Genomic DNA, 22,381 nt, shown 5'->3' on the forward strand with positions numbered 1-22,381 from the left:
CACGGAGGGTTGAGAGAGTTGGGGCTACCAAGGGATGGTTGGAAGAAAGGGGAGGCAGTTGGCCTCAAAGCGGTGGTCGAACCGGGAGCCGGTTGTGCGAGAGCAGGTCAAGGTATGACGGAAAGATGGAGGGGACTGAAGTATCCCTAGATCAGGCACACCCGGCAAAGGTGAAATCCCTGGTCAAAGGAGGATAGACGGAGTTGCACTGGGCAGCAAGGTGTACTCAGAACTGCTAGAACTACAAAATAGGAAAAGGGGGAGCCACGGTGGGCGGTAACCCACCTTTGGCATGGCGGTGTTGTGGCGACCAATGAGAAGAGAAAGACTCTGAATGAGCCAATGCTAAACCGGAAGGGGCTTCGCCCAGTCTGGACAGCGCCTCCTGGGAGCCTAAACGGCGGGGGTGTCTGGCGGTAGCAATTGGGGCTCAGCTTCCCCCCAACAAACGGCGCTCCCCCAGTCCGCAAATACCTGGAGGGGCAGGCGGTTCTCAGACTCGAAGGTCTTGGGGGAGTTGGGCCTGCAATGGACATGGATAAAAAGGGGGAAGCAGGACAAGGAGCAGTCGCTACATCTTTGGAACTATTTTCAAGATCTGTTTGCTGTGGTTGTATATATGTGAAAATAAATCTGCGGCCTTGTTACGCCAAACCAAAAGAAAATGTCTCATTCAGCACCTTACTAGAGGGGAAAGGAAAGGGGCTGGCAAGAATGAGACATGGGTGATACACTGGCCTAACTAATGGACAAATGCCCAAGTTATGGACCATGGTCCAGCAGCACCCTGAGCTACCTTACCAGCCAAGCGCCATGAATGCTTTGAACATCATTACAGTGCTTCCTTAACGTCCATTTGAAAGAAAGATGGTGCTAAGCAAAGGAGCCCCCTTTCCACTTCTTCGCCGCTGTGTTTGAGGCTGCATGCAAAGCTTGCAGGCCTTCCCCAGCGGCGTGGTTCTCCTCTGCGGGAAGCTCTGTGTGAGAGAGGCAGCAGCAGGGACTTCGGCTCGGCTGCGCATGCGCGTTCGCCCACATCCCCTCTTTCCGCGGTTTGACTTTCCCTGCTGCTGGCCGCCGGCACTGCTGCCGCTGCTGCTGCTGGGGGTCGGGCGGATGGCAGCGGCACGGCTAGTCTGAGGAGACACCAGCGGTGCAGCCTCTCCCGCAGCGCCAGGCACTGGTAAGACAGGCGGTCAGGTTTGTTTTTTTTTCGTGCATAGATGGATGCTAAAGCGTCTAGGACGGGATAATGGCTCAGCGCTTATAATAAAAAGATGTGCACGGCGGGATTTCCGTGCAAGCCTTAATTGAGGGATAGAGGGGAGGCTGCTGAGCCCAGGCCCTTGCGTGGAGGCCGGGTTCTGGTAACCATCGGTTGCGGGAGTGGCCGGGGGTAGGGGAACTCCAATCTGATTTCGTGTGCCGTGCTTTGATTGAATTTGCTGCTGTTTTGGCAGAAGGGGCGGGGTGCGGGTGCCAGGCTCTCGCTGTCGGTTCTCACAGTGCTGCTGCAATGGTGAGGGGCGGGTGGTAGCGTTTGGTTGCCAGGGGGCAGTGCTGTGTCGGATACTGCTTCCTACCTCAAAAAGCAGTCTCGTGGAAGGGATGTGCCCGTGTTACTCCATGAACCCCGCTAGAGAAAGGGGAACGCGTTCGCCTGTGACTAAAGGAGTGCTTTCATGTTCTGGGTGGCATTCGGCGTGGCAAGTTATATCTATGTGTCCTCGCTCGTACCCGAGCTTTTCATGTCACAGCAAAGCCTTGCGCATCGCCAGTGATGCTGGGATGCGACCCACATTACTCGAGTTGCATAGAGCCTAGTTATTCAAGTCTATGCACTGAAAGCGACGGCGCTGCGGCTGGGAGCGCGTTCAGTGCAGCAGCCCAGTCAATTGCAGATTCGGAGGGGGCGGTGGGGGTGTAGATGCGGCTGACAGCTCTGGGGACGCTGCGGGTTGCTCCCTCGCCACCCCCGCTCATAGAATGCTCCCTCCACACTGGATCGCGTTGGCGAGGCACGGGGTTTCACGGCGGCTGGCAGCGTGATGTGTGTGCATGCAGAAGGGTGGGGGCAGTGGAGGGGGCCTGCAGTAGGTGGGTGCACCTCGGCGGGGTGCCGTCGTTCATTTGCTCTCACATCAGCACCGAGACCGGGGCTTTCGAGTCGAGTCCTAGAGTGTGTGAGTTGCCGCGGCTGGCCCCTCTCCGCCCCCCCCCCCACCCCCCCAGGGCACCCGGCAGAGATTCAGACCCCGTTCTTATAATGGAGCATCTGTAAACGGCGTCGTCCTTGCCTGTCAAGTACTTGCTTTGAAAATATCGGATTGTCCCAGTAAATAAAGCGAGCAGTCGGGGGTCTTTACAGCGCTGTAAGGACTTTGCTTGCTGGCCACCTGACCGCATTTCATGTATATGTATTCGCCACACACACACACACACCTAGGCGCACCTGCAGTTTAGCGGAGTGCTTTCTCGTCCACAGCCCGCGATGAGTCACCAGCGCGCGCGGCCCATTTGTGCACGCCGACCGCATGCAGTGTGGCACACGACAGCACATCTGCGGATAAGAACGGTGCTGCATTCTCGTGTTGTGTACGTGTGAAACCACCGAAGTCGCAGCTTGCACCAAGAGTCGAGCCCGCATTTAAAATCCTCTTTTGGCAGTTGTTCTGTGAAGTAGCCAGCGTTCACAGCACGATTCATTTCGACCTAGTTTTCTCCAACACTACGCACGCACGCACCTTTAACATAAAACAAACGCAGCGAGTGCCAGTTTCGAATAGAAATATCAGCCTGTTAATATTCACTTTTAACGTATGTAATAACTAGGCGGGATGGTTTAGAAGTTGGGGTGCCAGCGTAGGATTGTGGACATTCTCGGTGTCCAGGCCTCTCTCTGACTATGGCTGGCGCCAGTTATTTTTTTAGACCTGCGGTTTCACTTCCGGCAAGGCACCCCCTGCGCAGGTGCTTAGTTTATTCAGCAAGTCATCCGTAGGTTTCATCTTGGAAGTTCTTACAATGACGCTGCTCCAGTCGGTGTAAGATCGCAAGCGGTCCAGGCGCGAGGGACGCCGATGGCCCAAGCTGTGAACTTCACGTTGCTGTATGCCTGGGTCGAGGATGGCTCACATATGCCCTGGCCTAAACCAGACGCGCGAGACCTGTCTGAAACGTGCGACGTGTATCAGCGTAGATTGTACACACTCGGGGCAAACTGTTCCCCCATGCAACTAGGCTTCGCGCACTGCTCCCAGCAAGCCCGCAGCGCTTCCAGGCCTCACTAGTGCCGGTTGCGTGCAGTTCAGTTGCCAATATTTGTTTGGGGATGCTTGTGGTCTTGTGCAGAAGGGATGTGATCAAGCAGTTTGGGCTAGACTGCCTCTTTTGCAGTGGGAGCAAGCCTGATTTGCATATGGTCTTTCCCCTTTTGTAATGGCTTGGCAGACGTAGAACTGTGGTCTGGAGGGTTGCCCAGAGCAATGCCAGAGGTTAAGATTCATTCTAAACCTGCCAGCCATCACCTCTTTGGCTTTGCTGTGTTCAGTTGCTAATAAGCATAACATAACATGGCCCCCATCTTCATGCCTGGTGGCGGTTTTCCCCTGTGCGCGTACACTGTGCTCACGTTGAGGCGGATGCCGCGCATCTTCGTTTCCTTAAATGCTGTTCTCTGTTTGATTCGGGCATGTACACTAATGTACGATCAATCAGTGTGTGGCTCAATAATTGCTGCATTGTCTGTGGCATATTGCACCAGCGCACTTCCGGGGAGTCTGAACCACGCGCGCCTTCCCTGTCAGTCATAAAGGAGTAACTGTGGCGTTTCCAAATGGGCTTTAAAGAAGCCATTCGCTTTTTTGGTGTGTCTTAACTTATTTGCAGATGAGGTAGGAGTTGGGTATTGCAGGGGTACAACAGTGTCACTTTCTCGATGACAAGAAAGCCCGTCCGCTACCCTTAAAGTTCATCACAAGTGGATATTCCTCCCATTGGCTCATTTGGAGTATGCTTCATGCGTCAGAGACTGGAATGCACCATTCCCTACTGTGTTTTAATGCATAAGATTTCTCCAAACGTGTGTTTGCGACCCTCTTGTTCCCTTCTCCACCTCCCCTTGCCGCGTCCTGGCGCTTTATTTTCTAGAGTGCTCTGAAGTGTCTTGTTTGCTTGTTGGGTCTTACACAACACCAAACAAATAAAGTAATAAAGTACCTGATTGAAGAAATATATTAATTAACGCGGGGGGAGAACTGAGTGTGCTACTTTTCCAAGGCACTGCTTCGTGAGCAAGTAAAGTGTCACCTTCCTAACTTCCTAGGGGTTTGGTCCAATGAGACAGGCCCTTTTTTTATTTTATTGCTAAATGAACCCCTGTTCCGTTCTGCAATTCAATCGTGTTTCAGGCCATTAACATAGGCAGTCGGGTACTGGTCCCCCTTTCAACACCCCCGCAATTACTCGATAGCTTACTTTGTAGGAATAGCTGGGGCCAGACCAAGCTCTTCTTATTGTGGCAAAACAAGGCCGCAATTTATTATTGCATCTACACAACCATAAATTCAAACACACATCAATTCTAATAACACAGATGATCGCCGGCACCTTTTGTTTAGTCTTCCTTCATCATCACCCCCCTTTTTCTTTTGATCATTTTATTAATCTCGAGTCAGCTCTCTTTTTTGTTCTTATCAACTCTTTACCAAGCATTTTATGGTCTCGCTCCCTGAATCTCCCTGAGCCTCCCACTCAGGGCCAATCACATTCACAGCCGCCGCTGTTGGGCTGCAGCGAACACTGTTATGTTTTTCTTTCCACCTGCCAAGGCAAGAAGCTGTTGACCAAATGGGGGGTGTACCTCTTTATCTGACCTTGCTGCCCCCCGCTATTTTAGGCTAACATGAGGCTACTCATTCCTAGTCATTCTTGACCTCCGTCAGGAGGTTAGTTTTGGCATTGCTCGATCGCCTGATTAACCACCACAGCAAAAAGGGGGTGTCTCCCCTTTGCCGTCCCCACCAGTGTACACATTTGTGATTTTTTATTACACCTTTGTTCTCTTAGGCTATCCTCTACATTCAATAGAAAGAGGTCCAACCCAATCTCCGACAGGTGAACCCTGTCTTTCTCGTAGAAACCCGGCACGCCTAGGTTTATCAGCCCATCCCATTTATTTATTTATTTAAAAACACGCTCTCTCAATTCGTCTTCTAAATTCAGTAAGAACAAGTCTGAGCCAACACATGGACCCCATACTTATCATACTACCTTGGTACTCCCCACTTCATGAGGCCATGCATAATCGTTAAGAAACCTGCTCCCCTGCTATCTTTGCCATGGCCATATTAGACATTTTCTGCTATTTTCCAATGCCATGTGCGACCTTGCACCCCTCCATTGGTACCTGAGGCCCCAAAGGGCCTCTGATGTCAACTGTTGGAGGTGCAAAGTTGTCTTCACTCTCCAATCTGGGGATTAAACAGGGGAGGGCGCTTCCTCCCCTTCCTGCCCCTACGCCCCCTTTTCCCTACACTTCCTCTTCCTCCAGGGCCACCAACCTGGGGACCGGCTTCCTGCACCTTCTCCTAAAGAGAAAGAGGTGGGTCAGGGGGGCTTTGGCCATCCACCATGTTAAGCCCCGGTGCCCTAAGCCCCTTCAGCGACGTGCCATAGGCTAACCCAAGATGACATGTGAAGTCATCAGGGGTGAACCTAAACTAACATTTCGGGGGCGGGGGGACAACCCTTCAAAATTGGGGGAGAGGGGCTAACTTTAGAGACTGTAGGAGGAGGAACAACCTTATGTGGGGGTACCTAATTTCTTTACATATTCTAAAGCGACACTTCTAATGAGGATTCAATGGTAAAGGCAGTTCTTGCTGGCTCAGACTCTGTTATAGCGTGACAAGGCAAGGCCGAAGGGCTGCCAATACAGGACAGTGCTGGCTGGTTTTGTGGGCTTTTGTGGCCCATTTTGATGGCTCGTTGCACTGGGCACCCAACTCCTCTCATGGCAAAACGATTGGCATGAGAGTGTGGGTAGACTGGGGATGGATATGAGGATGGAACAGCAGCCTGTCTCTGGTAGTGGGTACCTTTAGAAAATCGGATGGCCTAACGCAATGTTTGCTTCACTATTGTAAAGCCTTTAACACAAAAGTGTACACTGCCTCCAGAGCTACACTGCACACACACTGTGCACTACATACACACACCATCTCCAGCACTGCACACACACAATGCCCTAGCACTGCACAAAAACCCTGCCCCCAGAACTAGACTGCTTGTGCACATCATCTCAGCCCTGCAAGCACACAGACACACTGACCCCAGCACAGCACTGTACATACACACCACCCCAGCACTGAAGGCACACAGGCACAGACAGACACACGCACACACCCATACACACACTCAATCACATACACACCAGCAGTGCCAACACACCAGCCGAGCAACACATAAAACCCACCCACAGCATTTCACATACACTCACCATTCCCAGTACCGCAGACACTGCCCATAGCACCATGCCCACACTGTCCCCAGCACAGAACATACATTGCCCTTTCCAGACACATACAAAACCTACATTGGAAAGTGGAATTGATGTGCTGCTTGAGCATACTGGAATCATAATCATAACTGGCTATATTGTGATAAACATGAATATTGAAATGTGGCCTCACTGTTCTAATTGGAAATCATTAAATCTGGCATTGCTATTGAACTCAGCCTAATGGTATCTGGTCTTACTTGGCAAATTGGGCAAAATCATACTTAGCATTGATATCCCAATTGCCACTATGGAATATTGCCATGCATTTATGGAACTGTTTATGTGCTCCGAAATAAAGTTGATTTTGGCTTTGACAATCTGTATGTAGTGAGTTCCTTTGTCAAAGCACTGCTCTGCTCTACCGAGCCCCTATACATTGTGTGAAGTCCCATTTAAAACAATAAAGGGCAGTTTTTGTCATCCTTTGGGCACTTCATTGTCTTAGGTCCTCATTACCTTTTCCAAATGGCAAATTAGGTTGTAGAATAAGAAGGGCCTTCTTCATCAAGATTGAGAATTGGTGGCAATCAGGTCTGCATGGATGAGTAGTGGTTGAAATTCCTACTCAGCCCCACACTACTTCTAAGCCAGTAGTGATCTCAGTCACAAAGGTTAAACAGGCACAACATTAATGGTGCACCCCCTTCACCTCTAAGGGTAGCTTTGTCCAATGGCAGTCTATGTTGTTCAAGAGGAATGCAAGCAATAACATATAATGTCCATCCAAGGTTCTATTAATTAAATTCAAAATGCATGTAACTAATAAACACTAACAACTAACATCTGTAAAGGTAAAGGAAGAAACATAATAAACAGACTTTTGAAAGAAAGGGGGCACCCTAGGTCTGAAGGAAATGGTAGACAGGGAGCAGGCCCTGCAGCAATGTTCAAGTTAAGCTTCAAAACAGGATGAAGGAGGGTCTCAAAATGTCACTCGGGCCCTTAAAACCAGGTGAGGGGGAAGGAAACACGGTGAACACCTTTATCTTCTCTTTGGGTGGCTCAACATTGTCAAGTAGTATGTGATTGGGATATGCAGCTCCTAAAGCAATACACTTAGCATATAAACAGCCGACCGTACGATGAAAAACCAGGGCAACATTTGCAAATCTATTGAGACTTGTGTCACACTGAGATTTAAAACATCCAGTGAAGAACAAGAACAAATATATATATTAGTATATTTCTTTTGTTTTTTTTGTGTGCATATGTTGGCCAAAATACAACTTGCAAGACCAGATAACAATAAGAAGATATCTGCACAGTCAAGACAGAAGCATTTAGCCTTGACATATTAGCCAGAGTCCGAATGTATTTTAAAATCAGTGTAAAGATACAGAGAAATCCAATTGGGTCCAGTGATTGAGTCACAAAATAAAATAAATACTTCTGTCCTGAAGAAGGCCCAACAAAATACAGTCAAAAAGCGTTAGAGATAATGCCTAATAGAGATAAGGACTGAAACATATGTATACCATCTATGAGGCCTGATTCAAGTGCCTTATTGATCTGGAGGCCATACCTTAAGGGCCTCCTTTAACCAATTGGCTCTGTAACTTGTGCATGACTTTGTTTCCCAATTCCTCTATCTGAAAACAAGAAGTGTTTTGTGAAGAACAAGGCTGTTTAGTCTGTTCTTTGTTCTGTATGAAGAATTTAAGAATGTATTGTACATGTTATATAAGAATTGAAGTTACGTACTAACCCAACCCAGACATTTTTTTCTTAGATGATATGAAGTTGAACAGTCAATACTTTACAACTAAAATAACCTGTTTTTATTGATCCTTTTAAAAGTATTGAATACATGTTTTTGTAATGTATGTGTTTGTTGGTATACAGTGAGAAATCAAAAAATCACAAAGTTTAATTGGTGGTGAAAAAAACCAGTGAAGTGGATGCAGGGAGGGATAACCAGTCCACCTTTAGTTTCGTACATGTTCAACATTGTCAAGCCATGCTTCTCAGCACTTTCCAATGGGTTGTTGTTAGAGTCAAGATAGTCAAGTTGGTTTGAATTGGTGTAGCGATGCAGTGCTGTCCTGTAGCAGCAATCAACTAAAATTGGCTGAAGAACAGGCACCCAGGGGTACAAAAACGGTGAGAGTCAAAAGCAGCTTTTGGGGTCGTACAGCAGCTCTAAAATTACTTGACAGTGGTTGAGTATGCTCGAAAGCAGTTTGAGGTGGGAAACAGATCCAATAGCGGTTCCATGGCTTCTTGGAAGCTGGGGGTTAAGGTGAGTCCTTCTTCCGCTCTTTCGAGTTTGAAAGGTTACCAGTGAGCACCCCCAACCTGGATCACGGTTTATTTATTTATTTATTTTGAATTTGTAAAGCGCACTGCAGCCCTCTAGGCAACGAGGCGCTATAAGTATACTTAAGGAGGCTTGCTTGTGGGTTACAATAAGCGGCCCAATGCATGAAGCTTAACAATATGCAGTTGTTTATACAGTAGAGTTACTGAGTACAATGTTCTACAATACAGAGTATGTGGTATAACAGTCGTATGGACATTGTACACGAGGAATAATACATTAGACAAAGAGCCTTGTTTTTAGGGCCTTGCGGAAGGCGGCATGGGACTCGATAGATCTAATCTGGTCTGGGAGTTTGTCCCAGAGAGTGGCGGCCATAGTTGGGAAGCTAGAGCCTCCAGCACGCACTCTGCATGTGTGAGGTACTGTGATGCGGTTAGCATATGCAGTTCTTGCGGGTCTGGCGGCTGTTTGTCTGGAGATCCTTTGCGTAAAGTATCTGGGGGCGAGGCCGTGGATACATTTGTGGGTAAGGGCTAGTGTTTTGAAGACAACCCTTTCCTTAATAGGTAGCCAATGGGCCTGTCTCCTGATCGTGGAAATGTGTTCCCTGCGTGAAAGGCCAGTGGCAGCCCTTAGGGCGTTGTTCTGTGCTATCTGCAGTTTGGCCTGGTTCTTTTGAGATGTGCCAATGAAGAGGGCATTGCAGTAATCCAGTCTAGAGCCAATGAGGGCTCTAGCTATGGTAATACAGTTCTGTTGGGTTAGGAATGGTCTGACAGCGTTAATCAGTTTGGCGTGGTACGCTGCAGAGGATGCGATGGCGTTGACCTGCCTGTCCATGGTGAGGTTTGGTTCAAGGTACACGCCAAGTGTTTTGATCTTTTGTGATACTGTGATAGGGATGTTGTCAATTGTGAAGGTGTGGTACTCTTTGGAAAGTTTGTTGAGCGTGAAGGGGGATCCTATAAGCAGGAGTTCCGTTTTGTCACTGTTTAAACATAGCCAATTGTCTGCCATCCAAGATTGTATGGTGGAGTAGATGAGGTTGAGGGTGTTGGAGTCAGCTATATAGTCTCCTGTGAGAGGTAAGAGCACCTGGGTGTCATCTGCATAATTGGTATATGAGATGCCCAGCAAGTCTAAGATTTTGAATAAGGGTCTGGTGAAAAGGTTATACAGCGTAGGGGCTATGCATGAGCCCTGTGGGACCCCACATTTGATATGGCTCGGGGTGGCATTGGCCGATTCAGAAAAGACCTTCATTACTCTCTCTTGAAGGAAAGAGTTGATCCATTCGCAAGCCTTAGAAGAGAAGTTAGCCGTGGAGGTGAGATGGTGACATAAGGTTTTGTGCTCAACGAGGTCGAAGGCCGCAGAGAGGTCTAGTAGCAGGAGGAGAGCAGGTTTGCCTGCATCCCTGAGGTCGTCTATTTGGTTTTTCAGATCTAGCAGTGCCGTTTCTGTGCCATGGCGAGAAAGAAAGCCCGATTGGCGAAGTCCAAGAAGGTGATTGTCCTCAATACATTTTTGAACTTGCAGGTAGGCCGCTTTGTCCAGGATTTTCAATAAAAATGGAACCGTGGTGATGGGTCTATAGTTCCCTGGTGTCATTGGATCGAGAGAAGGTTTCTTTAGTAGGGGTCTCACCCAAGCTTCTTTAAGGGAAGTGGGTACATGGGCTGTTTGGAATGATGAATTAATTAAGGCAGTAACAAATGGCGCAAGTGCAGGTGCACATTCTTTGATGATGTGAGCCGGGCATGCGTCCCCATTGCAATTGGAGGGCTTAATGGATTTTATGAGGGCCGTGACCTCTGTTTCATTCATGCCAGTGAATTTGGATTTCGGTGTCCGGTTGTCTGCAATGGGTGTGCAGGGTGCTTTGTGGGAGGCTATGAGGCCAGCGAGGGCTTCTTGATGGGCAAGAATTTTGGTGTGCAGGGTGTCAAGCATGGCAGATTGGATTTGGTTGCACCATGATTGATCTTTGACAATTGTGGTGGGTGGAGATGACGGTGCTTCCAGTTCCCTAAAGATCGCAAAGATTTCTTTGGTCCTTGATTTAGCATTGTTGATCCTGGTGTTGTAGGAATCAGCTTTGGCATGAATGATGGCTGTTTTGTATTCCCTCGCAATCGTCTTGAATGCGGTTTTGTTCAGGTCAGTGGGGTTATGTTTCCATGTGGAAAGTGATACCCTTTTTTTGGCTCGGAGATCCATGAGTGCTTGGGAGAACCAAGCATTAGAGTGCTTGGTTTTCTTGGCTTTTTTGGCTGTGAGGGGGGCAATGATGTCTACCGCAGTGGTAATCACCTGGTTGAAGGTATTGGCTGGGATTACAGGATCATTTAGAAAGGGAGGTTGTAGTGCTGGAACTAGGAGGTGAGGTAGGAGAGTGCCTTTCGTCACGATTATCAATGATAAGGCAGCAGGCAGCCTTGTTCAAACAGCAGTTGACCCTAAATTGTCCTATGTGATGGCTGACGGGAGGGTCTTACTCCACCCATGGAAGTCATTTTATTCATGTCTAATGACAGCGGACTTTGGCAGACTGTACTCTAATAAAGTCTGGTGTCCAAATGTTCTTCTTACAGGGAGCAGTTTTGCAGCAGCGATCGTCTAGAAGACGGCTGAAGTGCAGGCAACTGATAGTCAAGTCAGCAGCACAGCCCTAGACAGTGGTATACAAACTCGAGGTGTATACACACTCTAACAGTCAAATGAGTCACTAGAAACCAGCGTGACAATATGATTACATTAAAAGAGTTTTGGCCAGTATAACTGTATATTTGCATATGCGACCATATCAAACCGCGTATAACTCATATTTATTAATCATACTGCCACGAGGCCATGGGTGGGGGTGCACAACTATTTATAATTTGGAACAGGGTTGCCCATGTTTAATAGCAGTCCCTGGCGGTTGGAATTTTGGGTTTCAGCAGGCTTTTTGCAGGAATGAACATTTTACTCGGTAACTGCCACATTGCCAAACTGCAACAAAGCTGCTGGGGTATCAGTAAACAATCCTAGCAGAGATGCGTACATGCACTAGACTTTTCAGCACAGAGCTTTATGAAAGTAATATCTATTTAACAGATCTCCCTTTCTTAGAATTGCCAGCATCATGTTGTATTAAGAATCACAAAAGCTAAGGCTACTGCACCCTCACAGATGGCATTCTGTAACACACCCCACCCAAAAATGGTTGAGCACCACCCTTCTAAGGATATAGCTCATCTTCAAGGCAAAAGTGTCTACCTAGCCCATCTGCATTGAAGTGCTGAGATCCAGGATTATGCTGTGTAACCATATTCAATCCTTGTAAGGCTATGGCACAATTCAAAATCTTAACTTTCTCCCCTTACATGGCCATTAACCAATTGAGAGGCCTGGGATCTGTTTGGACAGTAAAGTAGGAGCCAAACATGTAGGGTTACAACTTGCTGATGACTGAAACTACTGCAAAGCCTCTTTTTCGATTGAAGCCCCGTTTCTCTCACTCTTGGCTAGTCGCCTTCTACAGTAGGCAACCTACTCTCCAACCCTCCCTGGATCTACCTGAGCTAAAACCGCTCCAATTCCAAATTCAAAGGCATATGTTTGGATAATAACTTCCTGTCCATAATCTGGAATCTTTAGAACTGGGGTCCTGCACAAGCCATCTCTAAGGTTCTTGAAAGCTGTTTGGCAGGCAGAAAACCAAATTACCTTTTTAGTCATTTTCTTGGATGTCAAAAAATTCAAAGGAACAGCAATGGTTCCATACACCTTGATACATATCCAATAATCCTCTCACCTGAATCTGAGTTGGTAGAATGTCTCAAACCTGGACCACTTGTACATTTGCCTGAAGAATCTGTTCATTATCACCACCCACTTGGTTTCCTAGGTAAAACACAGCACCTTGCACTATCTGGCCTTTCGAAGCTTTGATAGTGAAACCAGAATTCTACAAGGCCCGTAGCACTCATTTGAGATGGGATAGATGGTTTTATCATGCGTGGCTGAAGACTGCAACATGTAGTGCTGAATTAATCTAAGCCAGATAGGACCTGGTTTCCCATCCTCTGAAAGGCAGCAGGGGCATTTCTTAACCCAAAGGGCATACCAGTGAACTGGTAATGCCCCTTTGCTATCGGAAATGATGACCTATACTTTGCCTTGTCAGTCAGGCCAAAATACCAGTACCAGGCCGTGTTCTTAGCAGTGCCTAACTTATCAATGCGCTCATCTAATGAGGTATGGGATGTGCACTGTCTTGGTCACAGAATTGAGCCCTCTGTAGCCCCGACAAAACTGAACTTCAGTTGTTCCATTGCTGGACATTTTCAGAAACAGCACCAGAGGTCTAGCCCATGGACTATCGGACAGCTCAATGATCTCTATGGCCAACATCTTGAAAAGTTATTTTTGATGGCGTTGTTCACCCGGTCCAACATTCAGCGAATTTTGGGACCTGGAATCAGTCAGAAAAGACCCGTAACCTGGATCAGCAGCTGCTGGAAGTCTTTCAAATACTGTTCTGTCAGGTCAGAGGAGTATTGTAACCCTTCGTTGGACCCACCTGTGGCTTCTGTGTGTAGCAAAATTGGGAGGAGATTGGTCCCCTCTTTAGACTCACCATCAATCACCAGAGCCAACATCAAGTCCTCCCGGCTGTAATCAGGTTTCAGCCAGTTGACATGAAAGGCCCTATGCATATGCCTAAGAGCCTCTGTGTCAATGAGGTAGTGAACCTCACTGATATTTTCCAGAATCATGTAGGGTCCATTCTTCTTTTCCTGAAGTGCACTGGGTTTGACAGGTTCCCCTACGCAGACCAACCGTCCTGGGTTGAAATATGTCAATGCGGCTTTCTGGATTTACGAGTGCCTTTTTCAGTCCTGGATAGCCTTGATATCCTTTGTAGATTGTTCCATGTACTGGGCAATTCTGGACCACAACCCATAATCCGCAATTTGTTAAAACACATAATCCACTCTGTTCAGTGCGTACCCTCCCATCCTTCCCTCGCCAGTCTTAGAGAACCCCTAACAGGATATATAAACAAAAGCTCAAAGGGAATGAACCTTACTACATTCTGAGGCACTTTTCTCTACGCAAATAGCAGTCATGATCAAGAAAGAAATTGTAAGTATCTCCACACTCCTCATACACCACCCCGAAATGCTAATATGAAGTTGAAGCCCCCGTCAAAAATGACGTCTTTGGAAACCCAAATGAGAGAACATCTCTATCACAGTGTTTCGCACAACACGACTTTGATACTCCTCAAGGGCACTGCTTCACAGTACTGGTTGGAATGGGGTACCACTACCAAAATGTACCAGTTCCCCAAGGTTGTTTGGGTATTCAAAGTAAACTCAACGTCTATCCCTATTCTCTCAAAAAGCCACCCAAGCATTGGTGGGGTAATTAAGAGGGCCTTTTTTACCCTTCCAATCTTACCAGAAGCTTGGCAACAGCACACAAGCCTCTTGATTTTTACACCCATCATAGGCCAGAAAAAGTGTACAGTCTGTCAACTGTCTTGGTCACTCCTAAGTACATAAATCCCTTCTACCAGTACATCTTGAACAACCCATGGGCCGTAGCCAGAGACTTCTCCTCTGCCTGCTTTCAGAGATGTGCCAGAGAGGGACAGTCTCTCTGCATCTGGCAATAGTCTGCCTGAAATGGGCCTGCAGCTGAGGACAACTTCCTCAATTCCGACAGGCCCCTGAGGTCTGAAGGTACTATGTTTTCCATCTCAGGTTCCTTTTTTAAGCCAATAGGCATTCATGAGATCACTGAATCCTGTGGTACACAGGTCGGCACATCAATGGCCACTGAACCCTCTTCTGAAGAACAGGCACCTCTGTGGGTTTAGGACCTGTACTAGGCACTACCAGGATCTCTATGGCACTATCCAACTGGAAGAACCTCAGGGACATGGTCTCAAGTCCTTCTTCTCTGGCAGCTTGCAAAATTTCTGAGCTAGTACAATTATTTCAGGATCAGGAAGGCCATTGTCTAACAGAAAATCTACTGAAATGGTGTCTTTTAGAGGTGCACACGCATGGAGGTTTCCCCCAGATACATTCTACCATTGTCATTGGGCATTGGCTGGGACTATCAAACCATCTAATACAATAATCTGGGCCTTGGATTTACTGCCCCTATTACGTCCATTGTTGTTTCACAGCAGTTTGTCTAGCAGTTGTATCTCACAGTGTGGTAGCTTTGTTTCCATCTTTGACGCGTTCCAAAAAGAGTGCAGTGTTTGTGGGTATTGGGGTCTCATCTGGGGAACCGGTACCTTTCCCACTTAATGTCACTAAGGAACATTTGTCACTCTGGTGCTTAGTGGGAATTAATCTGCAAGGGTGCCCACTATGATGATGGCCTCTTCCATGAGATCAGAACAGACTATATCGCCTGTTTGAGTCTACACTTACAGGCTGAATCTTACTTCCTATAGGTCAAATCCCCACGCAGAAAGCATCCTTTGGGTTTTGCGAATGTTGGTTGGTGCCCCAGGATAATGGGTACCATCAGTCTTCTTTCCTGTGGAAGCACTGATGAGCTAAGTGGCTGGGAATTCCCACCAGATATTTGGGCAGCTTTCTTGGAAGAAGAGGTAGAACCTTTGTCCTTACGCTTACTAGTCTCAGAAGCCTTTTCTTCTACTTTGTGTGTGCTTGCCTGAGACTTTTTTTGGATGTGCGCATTCACATAACTTCTGGCAGCCTTCGCAAACTCCCTAGGATCTTTGATATTCGTGTTTACTCGGTGCTAGTGTAACACTGCCTCACAATTTTTAACAACATGCTCATTTGAGACCACATTGTACATTCCCTGAAATGTGTCAATTTTGGTTTTAGTCATCCACCGTTTTCCAATACTTTAGACACAAATGTGTAAACACCTCAAAAGTTTGATTTCCTTTTTTGTGAGTTCTCTAAAACTCCCCAGGTATTGATCTGGAGCTTTGCAAAACCTCATGAGGATGGTCACTGTAATTTTAAAATTAATAGGCCTATCCTCAGGAGCCAACTGATTGATTCAGTGCCCTGGGTTGGTAAGCAGCTCATCATCCTGGTGTTGGAAGGCTAACTCCATTGCTACATACCAGTCAAAGATGTCTTTCCCCACCGCATATGGCTGGACTAAGCCCTTGAGGATATGGCGCCTATGCTTTCCTTAGGTGCCATTGCTTGAAACTCTTCCCTCCCCCTGTGAGGGTTGTCTTCAGCTCTCTCTCTTCTCCTCGAGGTCAAGCTTACACAGTTCTAGCATCACTCAGTCCTTCTGTGTCTGTATTGATAGGTTGAGCCTCTTCTCTTCTAGAGGGAGCGTTCCAGCAGCCAGGTCATGCTGAGTGAGATTACTCTGGGACTTGGAGGAGACAATGCACCTAACTAAAACCTGGGACCTAGCTGAGCTGGGACACCATGCTAACTGCCCTTTGTGAAGAATGGCGGGAACAGTATCACCATTGTTGTCCATCTCCCATAACCCCTTTTTAGAATCAGTACCTGCCTTGGCAGCTAAAGAACATTACTCCCCCTGGGTTGCCTCAGCCAGCCTTGCATCCTAAATACGTGGAGGCTTTTCAGCATTTCAGGCTGGCAAACCTTTGGGGAGTCCCCTTTCCTGGCATGGTTTGCAGGAGGGTGCTGGATGTCAATCCCCCAAAATGCATGGTTAATTCCATTCTGCAATAAACACCCACCTGTCAGTTTGTCTAATGTGGTCTGTTTTTATTTTGGCTAAGCTGTAGGTGCAGTCTATGCTAGATCCCAACTGGTGTCAACCAGTGTGACAAAGTGACTATTGCTCTACAGAAGTACAGGGATGAGTAGTTAATAAAACTTCTATTCAGTCCTACACTACTACTAAGCCAGCAGTGATCTCAATCATAAAGGTGTAACAACAGGCGAAACATGAATGGTACACCTTTTTTAAGCAAGCATTGGCCAAGAGCAGGCTATACTCTTCAAGAGGGATGTGAGCTAGCAAAGATGCTTCCAAACAACAATAGTTCTAGGGCACCAAAGTAAAAGTATGTCCAACCAAGGTTTTATAAAAGAAAGGGAACACTCTTGGTATGGAGACACTGGTACACAGACAATATCTTCAGCAGCAAAATCAAGTTCAATCAAGAAGGCCTTTAAAAAGCTGAGGAGTTGGGTATTTAATATCACTGGGGCCCTTTAAGGCAAGACATTTGTGCAGAACTACTTCAAATACCGTTTAGGTTTGTTCTTTGTGTTTGACAGCATTGAGACAGGCTTCCAAGTCAGCAAAGAGGCATTCAAGAAGGTTGTTCCCAATAGACCAAGTGCATCGAGATTTTCGGGTTGGCTCGAGATGGCCCAGCGATGCATTGGGGTCCTGAAGTGATTATCAGCTCAAATCGGATGAAATATACACACACGATGATCAAGTCAGTAGGCCTCATTACAACGAGGGCCGCAGTGGTATGAACGGTGCCGGTAAGGGACCGGCACCGTTCATACCGGGCCGCCCCATTACGAGTTCTGCAGCGGGTCCCGCTCTTCACGCCTGGTCAGACCAGATGTGCAGAGCGGGACCCGCTAGCAGACCAACATGCTAACAACGGGCCCGTCATTGTTAGCATCCTCCCCATTCCAATTGAGCCCTTTGGGGCACAATGGGAATAGTATCCGGGTCTCACAAAAGGGAATAACCGAGCCCGCCAAGGTCAGAATGTCCCAGTAAATCCCCTTTTGCGGGATCCGAGTTTGGAGATAGCCATGCTGCTAAAAATGGCATGGCTACCTCAAAACTCATAATGAGGCCCAGTGTCTCAAATTCATCAAGTCCACTCTAAAAGGTCTAGTGATGTGGGTCTTCAGTGGCAATCAGATGAGAAACGTGTGTAGCACAGTCACGCGATGGTTGAGTCAACAACTTGACAGCTCGAAATCAGATCAAAAAGTGGTGGTGGTCAAAGGCAGGTCTGGATGCCTGAAGCAGCTTGAAAAACGACTTGAAAGTAGCTGAGTTGGCTTGAAAGCAGAGCAAAGCTGGAAAGCAGGGCCTAGTGTTCTTTCCTGACTTCTGGTTGTTGTGGGACAGCGACCAGGGCCTCTAACGGCAAATTATGCCCTTGATCTGCATTTCCTGGCCCAAAGGTTGTCAGAGAGAACTTGCAGGGTCAGTCACCTGCGGTCACCAGGATACTGGGTAAGAGTGGTCTCAGTTGCAGGTGGACTTGTCCATGCGGCTGCTCACCCTAAATGGTACTCTGCGGTGGGAGAAGAAAGGGTCTTTTCCCCTTCCTAAATCCCTTATCTTCACCTATATGGCAGAGGGCTTTGCGGCAGACTGAACCCCCAATAAAGTTACATGTGAAATTCTTCTTTTGTAATCAAAAAAGATGATCAGAAAAATTGAACAGAGGACGCAGTGTTAACCCCTTTAAATAGTAAATCTGCCACAGCATATTAACCCCATTCCAGCTTTCCTTAATGGTCGATAGTCTTTTTTGCTGGTGATGTCAGTCAAAGAGTGTTTTGGCTCAAGGAAGTGGGGAGGGGAGACAGCAAGTGTTGGAGCCTGAGAGATTCCAAGATGGTGGAGCTCTTCTGTGGACTGGCACTCCTCGTATAGCTTCTCTAACTCTGTCCTCCTGGCTGACCTGTATCAAAGTGACTCCAATAACTACCAACCTGGAATGATTTACCTTGTTCTGGAAGAGCCTGTCTTTGAAGCGCAGTTCCTCACCCTTCTCCTTGGGGGCAGATACAGACCTCGTGAAAGGTGACATGTATTTCACAGAGAGGACAGATGCTTTTGCTAGGGCTGAACTCAAATGGTCTATTTTCTGTGAAACTCATTCCTAGACAGTGAATACAAAGAAGGCCCCTAAAGAAGGGCCAGTAGAAATGAAGCTGACAATATAATGTCACCAAAAGGTTTTCCATTATAATTGTATATTCCCAGAGGCCACCATGGCAAAAATATACATGTCTTATATTTATTTATCTGCCACCAGGCCTAAGAGCAACAATTATATTTTTTGGATCATTGCTGCTCACAATTAAATGTAGTCCCTGGCTGTTAGAACTTTGTATTCTATCAGGATGTCTACCTGAATGCACATGTTACTCTGTGACTGCCATGTTGAGAATCCTCAAGGCATCTGCTGACTCGTGTGATTAGACAAGCTCAGCAGATTTACATGTTTTCACTATACTTTTCAGCGTGGATCATTGTGAAAGTAAGGTCTGATTATCACTGGGGTCTACAACCTTTGGGTCGCTAGATGTTTAAACTATAACTCCCATAAGGCCTAGTCAGCGTAGTCAATGGTGAGTCATCATGGGATTTCTAGTCAAAAACATCTGGATAGCCACGGGTTGCACACATCCGGATTTTCAGGTCGCATTATCGGAGACAAAATTACCAGCATCTTTTTATCTTAAACATTTAAAAAAAAACTCAATCTCATCCACCTTCACAGATGGCATTCTGTCACAAGAATATAATAATAATGTGAACAAGCTAAATTAAAAAAGTACATTTTGATTAATAAATAGTAGTGTACATTTTTATCCTGGCTTACACTTTTTATTTGACAAACAGTAACCAATGAGTAGTTGCAATTTTAAAGGCATTGAAAAATGTGCTTGCCAGGCTGTTCAGCTGTCCACCCTTTGATCTGAATGAGTTAATATTCTTCCAGAATTCATTAATCACGCAGTAAATATTTGATATCTGAATTGATCAAGTTGGGTATGAATGAAGTACACGCAACTGATGGTTTATCAATTTGAGAAGTAATAATATCTTTGTATGTCCACAAGATTTTGGAAAAACCTGTTTAACAAAGATTTAATTGAACACATCAACCAAAAAAAGAAGAGAACCTTTTCAGATCATCATGTTTTAGCAGAGAGTGCATCTGGCCGACCAGCCTTCTCACACAGTAATTCCACAATCAACATTGATGCTTTATTTGTATTGTTTGTACCAAAATGTAGATTCTCTGCTTCTAATACATTTTGCAAATTACAGATCCAATAAACCATGTTCAATATTATTGAAACCATGTCAGGCCTTGCAAAGTCTTGAAAATCCAACTAGACCTGCACTTTGTGTTCCTTCGTTTACATACTCGACTTAAGAGAAATGCCCTTACCTCATGGTGACGGGTGACAAACAATTCACCAGTGCTTTCTGTAAAATGGTGCTTGTCACCATAAGCACACTTCATGCTTGGGCAATGCTACCAACCATAGGTTAGCCATGCACAGTGAATCCTTTATTTGCCATTTTCTGAAAAGAAAGGTTGTTTGCAGTAAATGTCAAATAAAAGTTTGAAACATCCCCATACCTGCCAGCTAAGTCGAGCACCATTGAAATGGTACTTGACCTTTTGTGAGCCCTGCATATGTTTTGTGTTTGGCGTAATGAGTAGACAATAATTTTCAGAAACAAATGTGAATCCTGGGGTTCTCAGGTACCTCAAAACTGCTCAAGTAAATGGTTGTTTGATCAACACAATCTAAAGCTTGGTCCTCTGGTCTTTCATACACTAATCCTCCATCATCTGTCCCCATATTCAAATAATCTAATTTTAGCTTTTGATCCTGTTGTTCCACCTTAGTTTTGCGCTTTAATCCTGTCAACTCCCAACTTTTAGCCTGAGTGATATGGAAAGCACTGCCTCTTCAAACATTGAGCATACAGAATTGCTGCCATGTTTAGTTTCTAATGCATCAGTCTCCTATTCCCGCACCAACACTCTTGATCTACATTTGCTTTCTTTATATCAAGCCAACTCAACTGCCATAAAGGTATCACATATGGTCGGTGCTTTAGTGGCTATTAAAGTCTGGTAGGATAGTTCAGGGATCAAACACTTGACCTGTGAGCAAGGCAATGCTGTACAGCATGGGGTCAATGCTGACTTGGCGCTTATAAGATGGAGGAGTCTGGCATAAAGCACACTATGAATCTCCAACAAAAACAAACAATGTTTAACACACTTCTCAAATAGATTTATCAAGTTACTCCCTTGAGCCTTTACCTAATACTAATTTCTTATCATGTGTCAGACATCTATTAGACAGCTTAACTGGGGGGAATACATTCCAAAAATACTGGGGAATCATCTAAACATTTCTGCAAAGATGGACACATTCTCCTAATGTTCCTCCTGAATCCGTGGCTTTTAGAGACAACTATATGTTAACAGATTAATATTACTTTGACATAAAACAAACATGAATGCTCTCTTTGCCCATTATGTGTTTCTTGTGAAAATTAAATATTAGTTTACATTCTTAAGGAAATTGCCACAGCTTAATTTTTGTTGCAGTAACATACTTGACTGAGTTATCTAGAAAAGAGTATCTATTTTGGTTATCACTTGTGAAGCAGCCAGTTACTGCAACCACCTTCAAATTCCCTTCCTGTTCCTCCCTATCAGCCATAATGCTTGAATAGGTGAGACAGTGCCATGTGAAAGCCTTGCACCTGCTTAACATCTCTCAATGTTTAAGAATCATAGAATATGTGAGGAAATTGCTGAACAGTGGGAGAAAAAGAACATGTTCTTCGTTAGCGATGTTAAATAGGTGAAATGTTTTCAGATGATAAGGTTGAGGCTATCAATCCATCGAATTTAATTTCCAAAATGAACATGAACATTTTCGTAAAAGGAAAACAACATATCAAAATGAAATTACAATATATCACAACGACGTAGCATTGAAAACGATAGACTTATTGAACAAGACCATACATTGAACAGGCCACATTTGTGAAGGGAAGAGAAAGCAAAAACCTCTTAGCAGCATTTAGGGTTCTGGTGTTAGACATACGAAGTATGTGGGAGTTAAATGTTCTCCTTAAATCGTTTAGAATAGGGCAAAATAAATAGAAAATGTGTCAGGTCATCCACAGAACTGTCATTATAGAGGGAACATGTCAAAATACCCAGTTTCTTATTTGAACTCCACCTGGCAACATTAGGAGCTAACGACAAGCTGTTAACTCTAAAATCAATCAAATTCCCCTCTTACGTGGATCCACAAGCCAATTTGTATAATTGTCCATGCAGTACTGGGGACAATGTTCTATATAATGTTATATAGAATGCTTTGCAAGCTCAAGACAGTGGCACATCAGGTTTTTTCCCTGGATGAAGTCAGCATACAATTTAGTCATATCGGCTGACTCTTCCTCAAAGGGCATAAGAAATGGTTTGTGAAAACCCAACACAGCCAAATCACGATTTATCGATTGGAAGTCAGGGGCTATGACCACCAACATCTGAAGTTAACAAGTCACTAATAATCCAGTGCTTTAGAAGGTAACCAGTACTACTATTGCGCCACAGTCTAGCCCATAGTTTTAGAGGATTAAAGTTTAAAAACCCAACCTGCCTCGAGTTGCAGCAAATAGGATGGAGCACCCCCGACATTGCAAACAGGGAACACAAGTAGTAATTCACTTTGTGTTGAATTGGGGCTACAGGAGAATAACTTCACCCTTTCATTCCATAACCTACAGTTGACATGCCTGTAGCAATGTAGATAGTT

The 22,381-nt window shown here is 45.8% G+C and overlaps 1 protein-coding gene across 6 annotated transcripts in view; it reads left to right on the top strand.

The window, feature by feature from the left end:
• The first annotated feature begins 1,048 nt into the window (after window positions 1–1,048).
• Window positions 1,049–22,381, top strand: part of RGS17 (regulator of G protein signaling 17) — a 420,634-nt gene continuing 399,301 nt past the window's right edge. For 4 of the 6 annotated variants that reach the window (XM_069606713.1, XM_069606714.1, XM_069606710.1 and 1 more), the window contains exon 1: window positions 1,049–1,183. The gene's annotated coding sequence lies outside the window, so the exon portion shown is untranslated. The remainder of the gene's footprint in view (window positions 1,184–22,381) is intronic. The other 2 variants (XM_069606715.1, XM_069606711.1) reach the window with 1 other exon arrangement.

The sequence above is a fragment of the Ambystoma mexicanum genome, chromosome 4p, assembly GCF_040938575.1.
Source record: "Ambystoma mexicanum isolate Mex_15411 chromosome 4p, UKY_AmexF1_1, whole genome shotgun sequence".
Lineage (NCBI taxonomy): Eukaryota > Metazoa > Chordata > Amphibia > Caudata > Ambystomatidae > Ambystoma > Ambystoma mexicanum.